The sequence below is a fragment of the Puma concolor genome, chromosome C1 (assembly GCF_028749965.1).
Source record: "Puma concolor isolate L17-30 chromosome C1, mPumCon1.1.hap2, whole genome shotgun sequence".
NCBI classification, from domain to species: Eukaryota; Metazoa; Chordata; class Mammalia; order Carnivora; family Felidae; genus Puma; species Puma concolor.
Window position 1 is genome coordinate 193,207,012 of NC_141674.1, and position 17,988 is coordinate 193,224,999.

General features: G+C 42.1%; 1 protein-coding gene across 8 annotated transcripts in view; it reads right to left on the reverse strand.

Moving 5' to 3' along the window:
• Positions 1-17,988, reverse strand: part of CMKLR2 (chemerin chemokine-like receptor 2) — a 49,542-nt gene that overhangs the window by 13,432 nt on the left and 18,122 nt on the right. For 3 of the 8 annotated variants that reach the window (XR_015255473.1, XM_086719430.1, XM_086719436.1), the window contains one exon: positions 2,199-2,271. The gene's annotated coding sequence lies outside the window, so the exon portion shown is untranslated. Of the gene's footprint in view, positions 1-2,198; positions 2,272-8,688; positions 9,392-17,988 lie in introns of all 8 variants that reach the window. The other 5 variants (XM_086719432.1, XM_086719431.1, XM_086719429.1 and 2 more) reach the window with 4 other exon arrangements.

A 17,988-nucleotide genomic window follows, 5' to 3' on the forward strand; every position in this document is an offset into this window, starting at 1 on the left:
TCTTTTCTGAACAAAGAGATTTCACTGCAAGAATCCTGGCAGAAAAGTGTGGTGATAAATAGTCTGTAAAACCCAGATGATTTGGGGGAACGACATCTGGTAGAAATGTGTATCATTAAACTTTTAAATGTGGCTTTAAACTTTTAAACTTTTAACTGTGGCTTGGCGATAGAGGGAAACATTTTGTGTATCTACCTTGACAAAACACAAGGATTCCTTCTGGCAGAACATTTGGTGAATTCAAGGGGGTTTAATTTAGTTCCACAAGGATGAGTTAGATGGATTTTTATGGACCACTGCAAAAATGTACACCTAACAGAATCTTAAGAGAATTTAGTCTCTAAACTCCTTTGAACAGAGAGAAGGATATGGTGTTGTTGATCTTTGTCTATGTGGATTGCCCGTGGAGGGTTCCCTAAAAACCTGGTAAAAACTAATTCAAGAGCTGAATGTGTCTCCTTTGAAAACCTTGAGGGGACATGTATTTTGCTTCTGAATGAATGACAGAAATGAGTGGAACAGATCAATGGACACGACAGAGAAACTCTGGTGAAAACCACAGATCGGTGACCCAGCAAAACTTTATTTTTCAAGGGCTGTCTTCTTAGGGAAGAGAGATTTTTTTGAAAAGCATATGTGTATGTGTGTGTCAGTGGGCGGGGGAGGGAGGGGAGCTGGGGGGGAGTTATTTGGGAGCATTGCTCAGTATTTTCCACTAGCTATCAAATGTAAACTCTATACCACACCCCAGATTATAACCAAGATGTCTGACACCAGTAGAGTATTTTGCTACCCTTTGGATGAACAGTCTCTGCTTGGAAGATGTTGAAGTATGGCAAAGTTTTTTAAATTTTTTTTTCAACGTTTATTTTTGGGACAGAGAGAGACAGAGCATGAACGGGGGAGGAGCAAAGAGAGAGGGAGACACAGAATCGGAAACAGGCTCCAGGCTCTGAGCCATCAGCCCAGAGCCTGACGCGGGGCTCGAACTCCCGGACCGCGAGATCGTGACCTGGCTGAAGTCGGACGCTTAACCGACTGCGCCACGCAGGCGCCCCGGCAAAGTTTTTTTTTTTTTAATTTTTTTTTTTCAACGTTTATTTATTTTGGGGACAGAGAGAGACAGAGCATGAACGGGGGAGGGGCAGAGAGAGAGGAAGACACAGAATCGGAAACAGGCTCCAGGCTCTGAGTCATCAGCCCAGAGCCTGACGCGGGGCTCGAACTCACGGACCGCGAGATCGTGACCTGGCTGAAGTCGGATGCTTAACCGACTGCGCCACCCAGGCGCCCCCGGGCAAAGTTTTTTAAAGGCACCTGTTGATTGTTTAAGGGAAGCCAGGGAAGTTTAAATGGAAATTAAAGGCTGGGCGTGAGACTGATGGCTCCTGCTGTTTGGGAGGTGGTAGAATAGTGATTGCCACAGAGCTTCTCCCATCCCAAGCCCTGGCATGACACACACCTGAATAGAGAAGCATCTTGCCTATCTGTCGTTCCTATGTCGTTTACTACTACTTAATGTCAGACACGAAGATAAATAACGATCGTCCTTGGCATACTAGGAGGCTGGGAGTATTTTGGTTCGGCTCAAACAAGGGGAGTGTTTTGGTAACGAACGCCTTTGAATGTCGTGCTTAAGTATTTGGATTTCATTCCATCGCCAGTTGGGAACGAATAAAAATGCGTGTAGCTGGGAGTGACATCGCCAAAGCTTTGTTTTTGTAAGGATCATCCCGCAGCAGTTTGGGAGAATGTTGCCACGATTGAAGACAAAGAGGGAAGGGCCTTAGGCATGAGAGTGAGAATAAAGATGAGGGAGACATCGTTTGAGAGACGTTCACTTCGGAAATTAATAGAAGCTTTCAGGAAGCCTCGCTAAACTGCGTTTAACCTTCACAATAACTTTTTTATTCAGCTGGCATTAAGGTCAACCTCAGATAGAAGAGCCAACTAATTTTAGGCATACAGATGTTTTATTCACTTTTAAAGGCAGTGGGGTTGGGAGAGAGTTCTTCCTTTATGGGGGAAAAAAACACAAGTGAATTGAGTGGAAATGAAATGATACCTATTTCGTTCTGTTGGGATCAAGGTCTTTTCATAAAAGGCACTTGCCGGCTGACTAGAAGTGTAACCCCCACGCTTCACTTGGACAGTTGAAGAAGACGAAGCACATATTTGAAAAGTCAATGCCTACTTACGTTTCAGTTGTTTTAATGCTCCACCCAGAAGTTAATATCCAGATTTGTGCAATCCGTATGGCCCTGTGGACTGCTGGGAGAAAACAGAGAATGGTTAACCTTGGGTCAGGGAGAAACTTTTAGGCTTAATTTCTTTGCAAGACTTTCAGCTAATTAACACACAGATATAATTTAAATATCCAGCAATAGGGGCACCTGGGCGGCTCAGTCGGTTGAGCATCCGACTCTTGATTTCGACCCAGGTCAGGATCCCAGAGTCACGGGACTGAGTCCCACGTTGGGCGCGGTGCATAGTGCCTGCTTGAGATTCTCTCTCTCTGCCCCGGCCCCGCTTACTCTTGTGCTCTCTCTCTCTCGCAAAGAAGTTAATAAAGAAATAAATATCCAGCAATAAAGTGGTCTCTGGGCTCTGGAATCAGAATGCCTGTTGTCAGATCCCAGTCCCATCTCTTCCTAGCTGTGGTATCTTAGACAAATCAGCGATTCCCTCAAAACCTCAGTTTCCTCATTTGACAAATGGGCATAGTAATAGCACTAACTCATAGGGTTGCTGTGATAATCACAAAAGGAAATCCTGAAAAGGTGGTTTGGCTCGGTACCTGGCACATTAAGCGTGTTCAGTAATTGTAGCTATGGATTATCACCAGTTCAGGACTAACCAGAGCGGGAAACTGGCTGGCTCCTGTGAGAAGGGCATTCGACTCCTGGGGCACCTGGGTGGCTCAGTCGGTTGAGTGTCCGACTTTGGCTCAGGTCATGACCTCGAGGTTCGTGGGTTTGAGCCCCACATCGGGCTCTCTACTGTCAGCGCAGAGCCTGCTTCGGACCCTCTGTCCCCCTTTCTCTCTGCCCCTCCCCTGCTTGCACGCTCTCTCTCCCTCAAAAACAAACAAACATTTAAAAAAAGAAGAGCATTCGACTCTTGATCTCCGGGTCCTGAGTTGGAGCCCCATGTTGAGTGCAGAGATCACTTAAATAAATAAAACCTTTAAAAAAATATAAATAAATAAACAGACACTTGTTTTGTTTTGTGGGCTTCTTATTTTTCAAAATATTGAATCTGTATGGAGTTCACACATTGTTAGATGCCTGTTTTCTGAAGGTGTTTGAGTTGGGGGCTGCCATTATTATCCCCAAATCTGGCCAAGAGTGGTGAAAAAATAGAATACCATAGAGCATTATAGTCTTCTTACTTCTCTCGTTTATAAAGCTACTTATTTACCTCTGAATAAAGATATAGTCTAGGTCTTTTACATTTTTCTTTCTTTCTTTTTTTAATGTGAGCTCTATGCCCAACATGGGGCTCAAACTCATGACCCTGAGATCAAGAGTTGTGATCAAGACGTACATGCCCTACCAACTGAGCCAGCCAGGTACCCCAACATAGTCTAGGTCTTTATCTCACTTTTTTCCAAATTTTATTCAGAGTCTGGGAGAATCACCATCATCAATAATGTAATGTTTCAGAGCCTTAGTCACAGCAAAGAGAATTCCTCAAATCAGTATTTCTTTGAAAAGGGATTTTTCAAGTAATTTTTTAGCAGAAGGAATATGGGTACTGAATTTGAAAACCTTGGGGCGCCTGGGTGGCTCAGTCGGTTAAGCAGCCGACTTCTGCTCAGGTCATGATCTCGCGGTCCGTGAGTTCGAGCCCCGTGTCGGGCTCTGTGCTGACAGCTCAGAGCCTGGAGCCTGTTTCAGATTTTGTGTCTCCCCTCTCTGACCCTCCCCCATTCATGCTCTGTCTCTCTCTGTCTCAAAAATAAATAAACATTAAAAAAAAAAAGAAAAATAAAAAAAGAAAACCTTGATGGCACAGGACTTGTGTAACCGTATTTTTGTAGAGCATATGACTAGACCACTACTGGAGATCCGAGTTTTCCCAGTTTTGGGATATTTTCATTCATATAAACAATCAACACCAAAGCTTTAATCCTTTTTTAGTGTCTCCTGGCAGTGTTATGTCTCCTGAAGAATGGATTTTAGAGCACCTCACAGAGTACATAACTTTTCATAAATAGATACCACCCATGGCTTAAATTCAGAAAAGTTTGGGCCACACAGTGGAAGTCTGCAGCTACCATACCTGTTTGCTATTCTATTTCATCATTACTTGGCACTAAAGACGTTTTGCTTCTCAATCACATATTGTCAATGACATTTACAGAATAGGGGCAATACTGGGTTTAGGGTGGAGACTGAATGGGCAGCCATTGGATTCTTATTTTAATTTATATTAAGATATTTCCTTTGTGAAGGAAAGAGAAGGCTATTCTCCTGCAGGAGAAGGAACAAAAGTCAAGGGACTTGTAGAATAGACCGAAGTTGCAGCCATTTCACAAAACAATACTGTTTATCATTCAGAGAGGTAGTAAGTGAACTTGGTCGAGGAGGTGGAAGAGAAACTGGTTTTGGTTGCAACAGTAATGTTTTTTTCAACACAACGGCAAAAATGTGCGGGGTGGTGGGAAGGGCAACGGTGCTAGAACTTCCTCCCATTCATGGAAGATTATGCCTTACAATATATATTTATATAATGCCTGACAATAGCTTTGCCTCCCCACCCCCACCCCCCCAAACTGGGAGGACTTAGGAGGGGGTGTGGGATGAAGTGTAGTCGTGGAAGATAAAATAAAGCCTAAGTTGAAAGTCTTTCCAGTCGGTCATTACCAAACAGTTGGGTGCCAGAATCATTATTTTGATGGTTTGGAGCCATTCGTCATGAACATTTAAAATTATTTCATGCTAATAACTGCAAAGCTGGCAACCTCAGCTCTCCACTTTGTCATGGTCAATCTGTATCAGTAGTTTGTTGAGGTCGGCAAAACAGATTCTGAAAAGACCACCGGAGGGTGAAAGCAGTGTAAAAGGAAGGACCTAGGAGACCAAGGGCACTTCAAAAGTTACATCTTTGCTGGAATGGCTGAAGGAAACCAGTGAGAAGGGAAAACTGAAGGAGTCTGATAGCTGTCTTCACATACTTTAAGATGAGGAAAAAGTAAGACATTACTGTGTTTCTCATGTTGGAGCTAGGACAAAAAAATGTTGGCATAACAGCCAAGAAAATTTGGCTTCGTAGAAGCAAGAATTTATAGCTGTTCAAAACAGAGAATGTTAAAAAATCTACCAAACAGCAAATGGAGCAAACAGATACGTCGCATTGGGTGGGCACTAAGGGGGCTCGGCACAGGCAGGCTGCTGGTTGGGGATGTTCCAGAAGGCACGGATGCACGCACAAAAAAGGGGTCTTTAACACCATTCTTTCTTTATTTAAAAAAAAATTTTTTTTGACGTTTATTTATTTTTGAAGGAGAGAGAGACAGAGTGTGAGGGGAGAGGGGCGGAGAGAGAGGGAGACAGAATCTGAAGCAGGCTCCAGGCTCTGAGCTGTCAGCACAGATCCCGACGCGGGGCTCGAACCCGTAAACCACGAGATCATGACCTGAGCCGAAGTCAGACATTCAACCGACTGAGCCACCCAGGTGCCCCTTTTTTTTAGGTTTTCAAATGTTTCTTTATTTATTGAGACAGAGAGAGCACAAGCAGGGGAGGGGCAGAGAGAGACAGAGACACAGAATCCAAAGCAGGCTCCAGGCTCTGAGCTGTTAGCACAGAGCCCAACATGGGGCTCAAACTCACGAGCTGTGAGATCATGACCCGAGCCGAAATCTGACACTCAACCGACTGAGCCACCCAGGCGCCCTACAGTCTGTTTCTTATTAAAACAAATGAGAGCCATTTACCTCAATACACTACTGTGGATAGTTTGTGATCTATCTCTGAACATCTGGATCTCACTCTATAAATTAATTCAGGGACTCCTTTGCAACTTACAATTACAATAATACTTTACAACTATCCCACTTATGGGAATGTTTCCTTATCGTTTGTCCCCCTTGGTCCACCCAAAAGTTCAGATTGCACGGCACAGGGCCAAGATTAGGGTGAGGCGAGGCGGGGTCAGACAAGTGTAGGGCCAGATCCTGACTTCACTTAAAATTTTGGTATTTTGTTCAGCAGATTTTTTTTTTTTTTTGCATTCATTTTGATTAATGCAGTTTTTGGTACTTTGTACAATTTTGCATCAGTTGACTCCCCCTGGTGCTGGCCCTGCCATTTAAGTCCGCAGGTACTAAGTAGCCTGGTGTGTTGAAAGAGCACTGGAACTAAGGAGACACCAAGTCTTAGTTCTGTGTGTCGCCAGATGCAGGACTTTGGATGAGTCCCCTTCCCATTTGGGATCCCAGGCATCTCATCTAATTTTATTTAAAAAATTTTTTTAAGTTTATTTAATCATTTGTGAGAAAAAGAGAGAGAGAGAGTGCTCAAGGGGCGCAGAGAGAGAGAGAGAGGAAGAGAGAATCCCAAGCAGGCTCTGCGCTGGCAGCACAGAGCCTGGCGTGGGGCTCAAACCCATAAATGGCAGGATCACGACCTGAGCTGAAACCAGGAGTCAGACGCTCAACTGACTAAGCCACCCAGGCGCCCCGGTGGCATTTAATTGTAGACTTTTAGGAGAAGCTAAAAGATGGCAGGACAGTGTATTCTAGGTCTTTTACTACTCCAAGTAGCACCAAATCTCGTGCTTTGCACAGAGTGGGCATTCGAAAAGTGTCTTCTAATAAATGTGGGGGTTTTTTGTTGCACACTGAAACAAAATTATAGACCCAAGTTCCAAAACGAAAAGTCCACACAAATTAAAAACATTCTGCAAATAAAAATCAAGCCTCCCCAAACAAGAATATTATCCGTCCTTCATTCTTCCCATAAAAAAAAAAAAAAGAATTTGAAATCATTGCTCTTTGATTTATTTAATTATGGCAAATTCTTATTGCTTCTTTTTTTTTTTTTTTCTGGGAAATATTCTATTCAAATATTTCAGGTCTTTAGTGAAGCAGACTTGTGTAATCATCCAGCCCTCAGGGATTTCTTTCCATCTAAAGATACTAGTACCACCCTAATGAGTCAGATTTTATAAAATGTAACATCTGTGAGAAAAAAATTATAAACATGCAACCGTACCCAAAACAGCTGGAGAGCTGCAGGAGAAATAGAATCTCCACTTCCTAACTAGTTCTTCCTGCCTAAGTTTGCATAGCTAGAAGGTAAGGAGAGAAAGCATTTATATTTTCTCCTTTTCTTTCCTTGACTAAGAAAGAAAGAGAAAAAGAAAAGAAGGAAGGAAGGAGGAAGGAGGGAGAGAAGGAAGGAAGGAGAAAAGGAAGAGAGGGTAGAAGGAAGGAATAAGGGAGGAAGGAAGGAAGCAATAGATTGCAGTTCAGTGGTAAAACTTATGACTGTATTTTAAGAGCTTTCCCTTGTTCTTGGCTCATTTTATAATTGGCATCTTTTCCGTTTACTTAACGCTCTAGAGCGGTAGAAAAGAGAGAGGAAAGAACCGCTTCTGAGGCCTCTTAACTACATTATTTTGTAAATTGGTCCCAGACCCAGTAACTATACAGTAAAAGAATTTGCATTTATTTAGTATCTTTCTTTCATATTTGATAGGACTCATGCTGACCCAGAAACAGAGGTGTAGTACTTGAGGAAAAGAAATGGGGTCTTGTGAAGGTCATTAAGCATGGTGGCTCATGAGAAAGAATGGACGTACGTACGTATCCACTGTTCCTACTGCTCAGTACTTTGGATAACTCAAAAGCCAAGGGTTTCACTGGTACTCAAATCAGCACCTATCCAAGTAACATAATGTATCTTCATTGAAATATAACACAAGCAGTTAATCTCCTGGCAAGGAACTTGGAAGGAACTCAGTAACAAAACACTTGATATAATACTAATAAAAAAAAATTTAAATTCTACTTTTAGAACAGGTTCCTGTATCTCTTCTGTTCATCACAGATTTTCTCTAACAAGACAAAGTCAGACAAACCATTTTAAGCCTAAAGTCCAACTATCAAAAATTATTAAAAGCAGAAAAGGCACGGCAATTTTAAATTCATCTTTTTTTTCCTAATTTAATCCTAGTTAACATATAGTGTAATTATGGTTTCAGGAGGAGAATTTGGTGATTCATCACTTACATATAACACCCAGTGCTCATCTTAACAGGTGCCCTCCTTAATGCCCATCACCCATTTAGCTCCTCCCCCTACCCATCCCCCATTCACCCCCTTCCCCTTCCCAACACCCCTCCAGCAACCCTCAATTTGTTCTCTGTATCTGAGTCTCTTATGGTTTGCCTTCCTCTCTGTTTTCATCTTATTTTTTCTTCCCTTCCCCTATGTTCATCTGTTGCGTTTCTTAAATTCCACATATGAGTGAAATCATTCGGTATTTGTCTTTCTCTGACTGCTACATTTATCTTCAAAACCACCATGCAGAATCACATTAACAGTAATCATAGATAGCTTGAGTTGAAGACACTTTAGTTTTGTCTCCAGTAAGATAATAAAATTTTGAAGGTTCTGAAAAGAGATATCCAGAATGGCCTTTCTATTACTTCTCAAAAATCAAATTCCACCGTACGCACCTGGAAAATGAGACCGTAAGGCAGTGTCCAGAATGTTCGTTAGAAATTATCTCTCTTCTCTCACTTCAGAATTCACTTGTTAAGCAACACCCACGTTGAACTTTATGTCAGTTACTGTACAAAGCAAATCATCTTCTCTGACAGGTTTTCCTAGCTGGTGATGTGCTTAGGTAGCAGTTATGGGCCCTGAAGTTTTTTCCTAAGATGGATCTGGTAAGCCTACATCAAAGAGATACAGAAAAATGGACTAATGGCTTTTGCAGGGCTTTTTTAAAAAATATACTTTTTTTAAAGTTTATTTTTATTTAATTTGAGAGAGAGATAGAGAGCAAGTGGGGGAGAGGCAGAAACAGGGAGAGAGAATCCCAAGCAGGCTTTGCACTGACAGCCCAGTGCAGGGCTTAAACTCACAAAACATGAGATCATGACCTGAGCCGAAGTCAATGGTCGGGCGCTTAACCACCTGAGCCGCCCGGGTGCCTTCTTATCACCCAAGAGAAGGGAGTCGATGTAGCCCACCTGGGCAAGGTCCCACTCAACCACCTCCACTCACATTTCCACAGTGTGTGGCACTCGCCAAAGGCACAGAGGCTAGTGTCCTGGGGCAACGGGTTCCAACATCCAGACGTGCTAAATTTCTGCACCAACACAAGATTTCTCCTTGACCGTGAGCTCAATGTGAATCAAGAAAGGGATGTGACTGCTTAAAAAAAAAGAAAGAAAAAAGAAAGAAGAAAAACAAACAAACAAACAAAAAAAAACCCTGTGAATTTGCCCTGGAGCTCTTTTAATAGAATTGAGGGAGTGTCAATTCTTGAACTGGTCAGGTTGCACCCGGGGTTGTTGTATTCTTTTCTGAGAATTACAGTTTAAGAGGAACGATGGTAAACTGGAGCATGTCCATAAAAGAGAGAACAGGGTGGAAGGAAAGCTTAAAACTGTATCATGTTGAGGAACACTGAATGAATTGGTGGAAGCTATTTATTCTGGAAAAGAAAGAACAGGATAACCTTTTTTTAATTTATTTTTTTAGTAATCTCTGCACCCAACATGGGGCTCGAACTCATGACCCCAAGATCAAGAGTGGCATGCTCTTCTGAGTGAGCCAGCCAAGCGCCCCTGGGTAGGATCACTTTTGCAAGCGGGTCAAGGTCTGGTATGCAGATGAGGGAAATTTATCTGGCTGGAGAGCAAAACTAAGGACATGAGAGAAAAAGATATTTGAGCTCAACAGAAGGCAAACTTTCTGAAGACTATAGTGGTTAAAAATTGGCATTTATTCATTTAAAAAATATTTCTCAAAAAAATTATTTTTTAATGTTTATTTTGATTTATTTTGAGTGAAAGAGAGAGAGGCAGAGAGAGAGGGAGAGAGGGCCCAAACAGGCTCTGTGCTGTCAGCGCAGAGCCCAACGCAGGGCTCGATCTCGCCAACTGTGAGATCCTGACCTGAGCCGAAGTCCAGAGTCAGACGCTTAATTAAACCGACTGAGCCACCCAGGCGCCCTTTATCAGAAAACATTTTTTAAAATGTTTATTGAGCATCTGCTATGTGTTCTGGGCCCTGAAGAAAGAGTAGTGACTGGTGGTGAACAGAACCCGTGGAGCTTTCATACTAGTACAGAACTGGGTCAGATGATGGCACATTCTCATAGTTGGAGATGTTTAATGAGGCAACCACAAATCGAGGGTTTTGTAGGAGGACACCAGGAACTCAGTGTGACTGGGCTTGATGATGTCTAAAGTACCGCCAACCCTGAAACTCTCTGTTTGGGTTACTCTGACGTTGTACCGGATACAGTTCGATGGCTCTCCTGGCCATTGGTCAGAATGTACAGTTCTGATTCTGTGGCTTAGCGGTAATTTCCCAATCAACGAATATATGCCGTGCTGCCTTCACTAAGTGTTCTTGGAGGGGTGGGGTGGCATGAAGGATAAAAGGAGAGGACAGTATAAAATTTCTTTCACATGTAACGTACTGTGAAGGGAAACACTTTTCTTATTTCTCATTTTGACTCCCAAAGATGTGGCTGCCATGTCTATTTCTTTTCATCTGTTGCAACTTGCCATTTTTAGTTGGGGAAATGGGAGTGCTCCCTTTACAAACCAATTTTCATTCTTTAATCTCTTTGGAAGAAGGTGAAGTAGGGGCACCCGGGGGGCTCAGTCAGTGAAGCGTAGGACTCTTGATTTCAGCTTAGGTCATGATCTCACGGTTTGCGGGACTGAGCCCTGCATCAGGGACTGTGCTGACGGTGTGGAGCCTGCTTGGGACTCTCTCTCTCTCTCTGCCCCTCTCCCACTCCCTCTCTCTCAAAATAAATGAATGAACATTAAAAAGAAAAAGAAAGAAAGACAGTGAAGTTAGTATGGCTAAAGATTACAGAATTGTAGTCTATTAAAGTGAAATGAGATGTCAGAGACAATTTAAATCTCCTTTTGTTTTATACGTGAAAAAACGTAAAGTGGAGCACTTATAAATATCTGAATGCTGAGGAGGATGGGTCGAAATAAATACCTAAATACTAAAGACAGAAGCACTAATATTACTAGGATTTTAGGCAGAACATTTACTTTGGGCCAAGAAAGTTTTATAAAGAACCATGCAGGACTTCTAGAAATTACAAAGTTAATATTGAAATTTATGTTATTGGATGCATAAAATAATAGCATAGACCCAGCCAAAGGGAGACTGTAAACCTGAAGATATATCTGGGGGCGCCTGTGTGGCTCAGTCAGTAAAGCGTCTGACTCTTGATTTTGGCTCAGGTCATGACCTCATGGTTTCATGGGTTCGAGCCCCTTTCTCTGCCAGTGCAGAGCCTGCTTGGGACTCTCTCTCTCCCTCTGTCTCTGCCCCTCCCCTACTTGTGTTGTCTCTCCCTCAAAATAAATAAATAAAAAGGAAAAAAAAGAAGATATATGTGAAGCAGGTACCTAAAATGTAGCACAGAGAGAAAATAAGATGGAAAATAGGGAAAAAGGCTAAAAAATAAAAGGCGAAGAGGAAAAAGCCCTAACATATTATGAAATCAATGTTGCAGAAGGGAATGAAGCCTTGCATTAACCGGGTGGTTAAAAGTAGGACCACTATCAAAGTCTAGGTTATATGTAGGTGTTTTGATCATCTAATAATAGGATTATAAATAATGGCCATAGTATTCCTGATCAGGACAAAGGACAACTGATTTGGGGATAATTCAATCTGGTGATTCTCAGAGGTACCAAATGTCTTCTGGAGAGGAGACGGATACATATTGTTCTGCCTTGATAGCATCCACAGACCCGTGTGTCTTCAGTTGAGGAAGAAGGGTCATTTTGGAAAACAGGATCCCTGGGGCCTTCACCTAAATATAGAACAACTCCCTAAAAGAATAAAATCAGAAAGACAAAAACTCATTCTAGAAGGAAATCAGGACCATGATTCTAAGACCTTTCGTAAAATTATGAAATGCTTGTAAATTTCTCATACTGACCGTGTTTCTGTTATTCACTATTCTCTTCTAGTGATTAACAGTAAAAGATTGAAGATAAAACTAAATGTTTGTGGAGCAAAGAGTATGGCAGTTGGAGAGATGTACAACGAGAGAAGGGGCAGAGTCAGCTATGGCGGGAGCAGAAGGTGTCTGCGTTGGTGGGGCCCCTCAAAGATAAGGAGAGAAAAGGAGCTGGTTTGAGCCTGGCTCTGAAGCTGAATAGCAGAAAAAGCCCATGGAACTCTCCAACAATGTAGTCACTGCGGTCTACATAACTTTTTGTGCCTTAATACATTCGTTCAGTTGTGAAGTGACCCTGTAGGTAGAACCTTCTTAGGAAGGCTATTAGTAGCTCAAAAGCTTGGTGGAGTTGTGTTGCTGGCAGTATGGTACTCTAGCTACTCTGGATATTTTTAAAGCACTTTTCACTACAAAACCTCTAAAAACACTAGGTTAAACAGGGGCACCTAGTGGCTCAGTCAGTTAAGCATCCAACTTCAGCTCAGGTCATGATCTCACGGTTTGTGGGTTCGAGCCCAGCATCGGGCTCTGTGCTGACAAAGTTTTATTTATTTAAAGCTTATTTATTTATTTTGAGGCACAGCGTGCACATGCAAGAGGGGGAGGAGCAGATAGAGAGACAGAGACAGAGAGACAGAGAGAGAATCCCAAGCAGACTCTGCACCATCAGTGCAGAGCCCGATGTGGGGCTCGAACTCAGGAACCGCGAGATCTTGACCTGAGCTGAAATCAAGAGTTGGACGCTTAACCGACTGCGCCACCCAGGTGTCCCCAAAAATCATCTTTTTTTTTTTTTTTTTTTTAATTTTTTTTTTTTCAACGTTTTATCTTATTTCTGGGATAGAGAGAGACAGAGCATGAACGGGGGAGGGGCAGAGAGAGAGGGAGACACAGAATCGGAAGCAGGCTCCAGGCTCCAGGCCATCAGCCCAGAGCCCGACGCGGGGCTCGAACTCACGGACCGCGAGATCGTGACCTGGCTGAAGTCGGACGCTCAACCGACTGCGCCACCCAGGCGCCCCAAAAATCATCTTTTTAAATGTATGGCTGAACTGGCAAGAAAGAAAGGAAAATTCTTAGTGGCCTGAACTGAAATGGAGGGATCAGGAATCCAGAGAGACGTCAACGCTGTAGACTGTCCCATGGCTTATGCAACCTTTCCTTTGTTGTTACCACCATGCAAAGCTCAGAATATATAATGTAGGACCTGGAAATTTCCTTAAATGCCTGGAACCAATAAGTCTCCCAGGTTTTGGTGAGGGGCTCTGTCTGCATGTTGGGGGCACACGTTTCACCTCTGCTTTAGCCTCTATTTTCTGCTTCCAGAACCTTCAAGGTCATCCAGAGGTGAAAGCTTAGGGCCTTTTCCTGGCTTTCTTGGCCATGCACAGAACCCCGGGCATGAGCACAGCCTATACTTGCATGTGGCCTTCTGGATTCTCAGGTACACATCAGAGCTTTTCAAGGCCTCTCTGTATGTCTCATTCCTCAGTCTTTCTTTTAAAGCTTTTGGTTAGTCTAATGCTTTCCCTCCACTGGTGTCCATCACCTCAGGCAGCTGAAAAGCTAAGTAACTGCCTGTTATTATTTTTGACAAATGCTTCTGGGGAAAAAGCTTTTCACAGTAGGTGAGCTGACTTAGGTCAAATATAGATAGTCTTGCAAGTGAGTTTTTCCAAGAAGCCCCCAGACAGGTCATAGAACAGTTCTCTGGGGATGAAGCTTTGAAGGATTTCCACAACTGCTTTCTGTTCCTTTCAGTTGCTGCCTGGCTGCTTGCTAGTCTTCATGGAGAACGAATGCAGGCTGCTGGTTTTCAAGACTATTGCAAAGCAGGATGAGACCAGGGCAAGTTAAAAATGCCACACAGCTCACTTCTTTTACTGTGATTGAGTAGTTTTGAATTTTGTTGTTTTTGTTTGTTTTTATGTATCTTTATTTAAAAAAATTTTTTAATTCATTTTTGCGAGACAGAGAGAGACAGAGCGCGAGTTGGGGAGGGGCAGAGAGAGAGGGAGACACAGAATCCGAAGCCGGCTCCAGGCTCCGAACTGTCAGCACAGAGCCCCCTATGCGGGGCTCGAACTCATGGAACTGTGAGATCGTGACCTGAGCCAAAGTCAAGACGCTTAACCCACTGAGCCACCTAGGTGGCCTTGTTTGTTTGTTTATTTCAATTTTTTTAATGTTTATTCATTTTTGAGAGAAAAAGAGAAAGAGACAGAGCGCAAGCTGGGGAGGGGCAGAGAGAGGGAGACACAGAATCCGAAGCAGGCTCCAGGCTCTGAGCTGTCAGCACAGAGCCTGACGCAGGGCTCAAACCCACGAACCGTGAGATCATGACCTGACCAAAATGGGTTGCCTAACCAACTGAGCCACCCAGGCACCCCACCCCTTGTTTGTTTTTTGGGTTTTTTTTTTTGTTGTTTTTATTATTTTTTAAATTTGCATCCAAATTAGCATATAGTGCAATAATTATTTCAGGAGTAGATTCCTTAATGCCCCTTACCCATTTAGCCTATCCCTCTTCCCACAACCCCTCCAGTAACCCTCAGTTTGTTCTCCATATTTATGAGTCTCTTTTGTCCCCCTCCTTGTTTTCATATTATTTTTGTTTTCCTTCCCTTATGTTCATCTGTTTTGTCTCTTAAAGTCGTCATATGAGTGAAGTCATATGATTGTTGTCTTTCTCTGCCTAATTTCTCCTAGCATAATACCCTCCAGTTCCATCCACATAGTTACAAATGGCAACCCCTTGTTTGTTTTTAATGAACACTCCCAGATTGTTGCAAGCTTTTGGGTAAATATCAGAGTTATGTAAAAGTTGAGTGTGACCATTTTGCCAGTTTCTTGTTGCTTTCTGGAGGAGAGAACTTTCAGAGGTCCTTACTCTGCTATTTTTGCTCATGTCACCTGAATAAGGAGTTGGAATAGGCATATTTTGTGCATATGGGAACCACGTGCCTCAAATAGCATGGTGTTCTTTTAAAAATTAGGCTTATGGAATCTAAGAATAATAATGTAGCCCACTTACTAGTTAAGCTCCTATGGAAACACACATATTTTTCCACCACCTTCTTCTCCTTCCTAAACTTGCTTTAGTTGTAGAGACTATAAAAGTGAATGAATGAATAAAGAAGTGAATCAATCAACCAGTCAATCAATCAAATTTGTGACTCATCAGAGGGTCCAGTTCAGGGGCTTAAACACAATGAATATTCAAGGAATGATGCTGAATCAAAATATATAGGCTCAAAATAGGCAAAGTTGACCAAATCTGTATTATATTTTATCCTACACATAACAGTAGCAAGTCTGTAGCTTTATATTTATCTCATATGCACTTGTGGCTCCTATATTGAAGATTTCCCACTTCCTTTAATGTTTATGGGATATATCTTAGTTTGAGTGGAAAATGAGCACTATCATATAGTTTTAGCAGTGAATTCTTTCCATTAAAGACAGGGGAAAAAGGACAAAGGAGGGATGGAAGAAAGCAGGGGGGAGAAAGGAAGATACCCCTGTCCCTTTGTCATGGTGGTGGCCATTGACAAATTTTGAAAGTATTTGACTAATACCTAGCAGAGGTAATTCTTTTCCATCAGAAAACTTATAACTAGCTCGATTGAGGGACATTAGTTAAAGAAGCTTGTCTGGAAATAATCTGAAAAGATCCTTGTGTCTCATGTCTTCCTTAATTTGTTATAATGAATGAGTCATAATATTTTAAGAGGATTAGAGCTGCTTATAATGAGTGCTACATTTAAGGGACTAAAGAAGCTTTAGTAACAATATAATATAATGTGATTATGGTACAACATAATATGATGGGACAAGATAATATGATTCTTTCATTTCCTGTTTGCACTTGCAAATTACAAAAAAAAAAAAAACCAACAAAGCAGCTTTTTCTTTCATTCTTTGTTAGAGAAGAAAATGTGAAGGTTAAATAGTATCTGGCTATGTATACTCACACACTCACACAAATACTGTGTTAACTCAATTTTAAATATGGGTAATAAATTTGGTGTCATAAATCATTTTATCTCTTTACTTCTCTAAGACTCTCCTTTATTAATAATGAATATAAAAGCAGGCCTTCAATGGCTTTCTAGCAAAGGTAGTGCATATCTTAAAAAATTACTTTACCTGTATTAATACTTAAAATCATCGAATTAAAAGCAAACTGTGTTATTTTCCTCAGTTCTTGTGACATTAAGTCACAAGACTCAAATTTGAAAAACACTGAAAAATAGGAAAGTTCTTCAAGACATCAGGCCTGGTCTGTTTAGTCTTTGTCAAGGAAAAACAAATAGAAAGATAGTTCCATGTTAAAAGAGAAAAGAGGGGCGTCTGGCTGGCTCAGTCAGTTAAGTGTCTGACTCTTGATTTGGGTTCAGGTCATGATCTCATGGTTTGTGAGTTTGAGCCCCGAGTTGGGCTCTACGCTGACAGTGCAGGGCCTGCTTGGGATTCTGTCTCTCACCCTCTCTCTGCGCCCCCCCCTACTCTCTCAAAATAAATAAATAAACTTTAAAGAAAATGGGGAAAAAAGATCGAAACAAAGTAATCTGTGACCATTGATGAAACATTTTTTTTTATGTTTATCTTTTTGGGTTTGTTTATTTATTTATTTTGAGAGAGAGAGAGAGAGAGAGAGAGAGAGAGAGAGCACAAGCGGTGGAGGGGCAGAGAGAGAGAAAATCCCAAGAAGGATCCCAAGCAGGCTCCAACTGTCGGTGCGGGACCTCACATGGGGCTCAGACCCACCAACGGTGAGATCATGACCTGAGCAAAAACCAAGAGTCAGATGCAGGTGTTCCTATCTTTTTTTTTTTTTTTTTTTTTAATTGAGGTATACTTATGGCACAGTCTAGGTCCCCTTTCCAGGTAAAATGTTGCCCTAGCTCCTGGGGAGCCATCAAGAAACAACGTCCAAAAAAAAAAAAAATTAAAAAAAAAAAAAAAGAAACCGCGTCCAATTAGCAGCCCTTCAGGGACAGCTGTTGCTACACAGAGTTCCCTTCCCAGGGCCACGCCCTTCTAGAGTGGCTCACCTCCAGTGATGGCTGAAATGGAAGTAGGAAGCCCTGGCCATCATGCCCCAGTGGGGGATAATTCTTACGGGTCCATTTTAGCTTCCCAGGTCCACCTATGGAGACGGTCCTACTTTTGCAGCTCAATTTCTCCCCCTGCCCAGTTGTCTCCCCACCTTCTACACACAGGAATGGATCCTAAGGGCACAGCCTCATATCCGATCATTAAGCTGTCCCTGAGTCTTCTTTTAGAAGAACCCAAACTATGACACATGATAGACATCAGACAACCTCCAAATAAGGAATTTTTTTTTTTTTATGTTCTGTTTTCTTCAAAAATGTCAGTGTCATCAAAGACAAAGAAAAGCTATGGAAATGTTCCAGATTAAAAGACTAAAGAGACATGACAAGTAAATGTAACATCTGATGCTGACTGCATCCTATACTAGAAAAAAATAAAAGGCCCAAAAGAACATTATTGGATCAATTGACAGAACTGGAACATGGATTAGAGGTTGGCTGACAGTATTGCATCAACTTACATTTCCTCTAATTATTAAGTACGCAATGGTTATGTGGAAGAATGTCCTTGTTCTTAGGAAATAGACACTAAAATATATAGGTAGGGGCACCTGGATGGCTCAGTTAACTGTCTGACTTCGGCTCAGGTCATGATCTCGCAGTTCGTGAGTTCTAGCCCCACATAGGACAGCCCGCTTCAGATCCTCTGATTCCCTCTCCCTCTCTCTCTCTCTCTCAAAAACAAA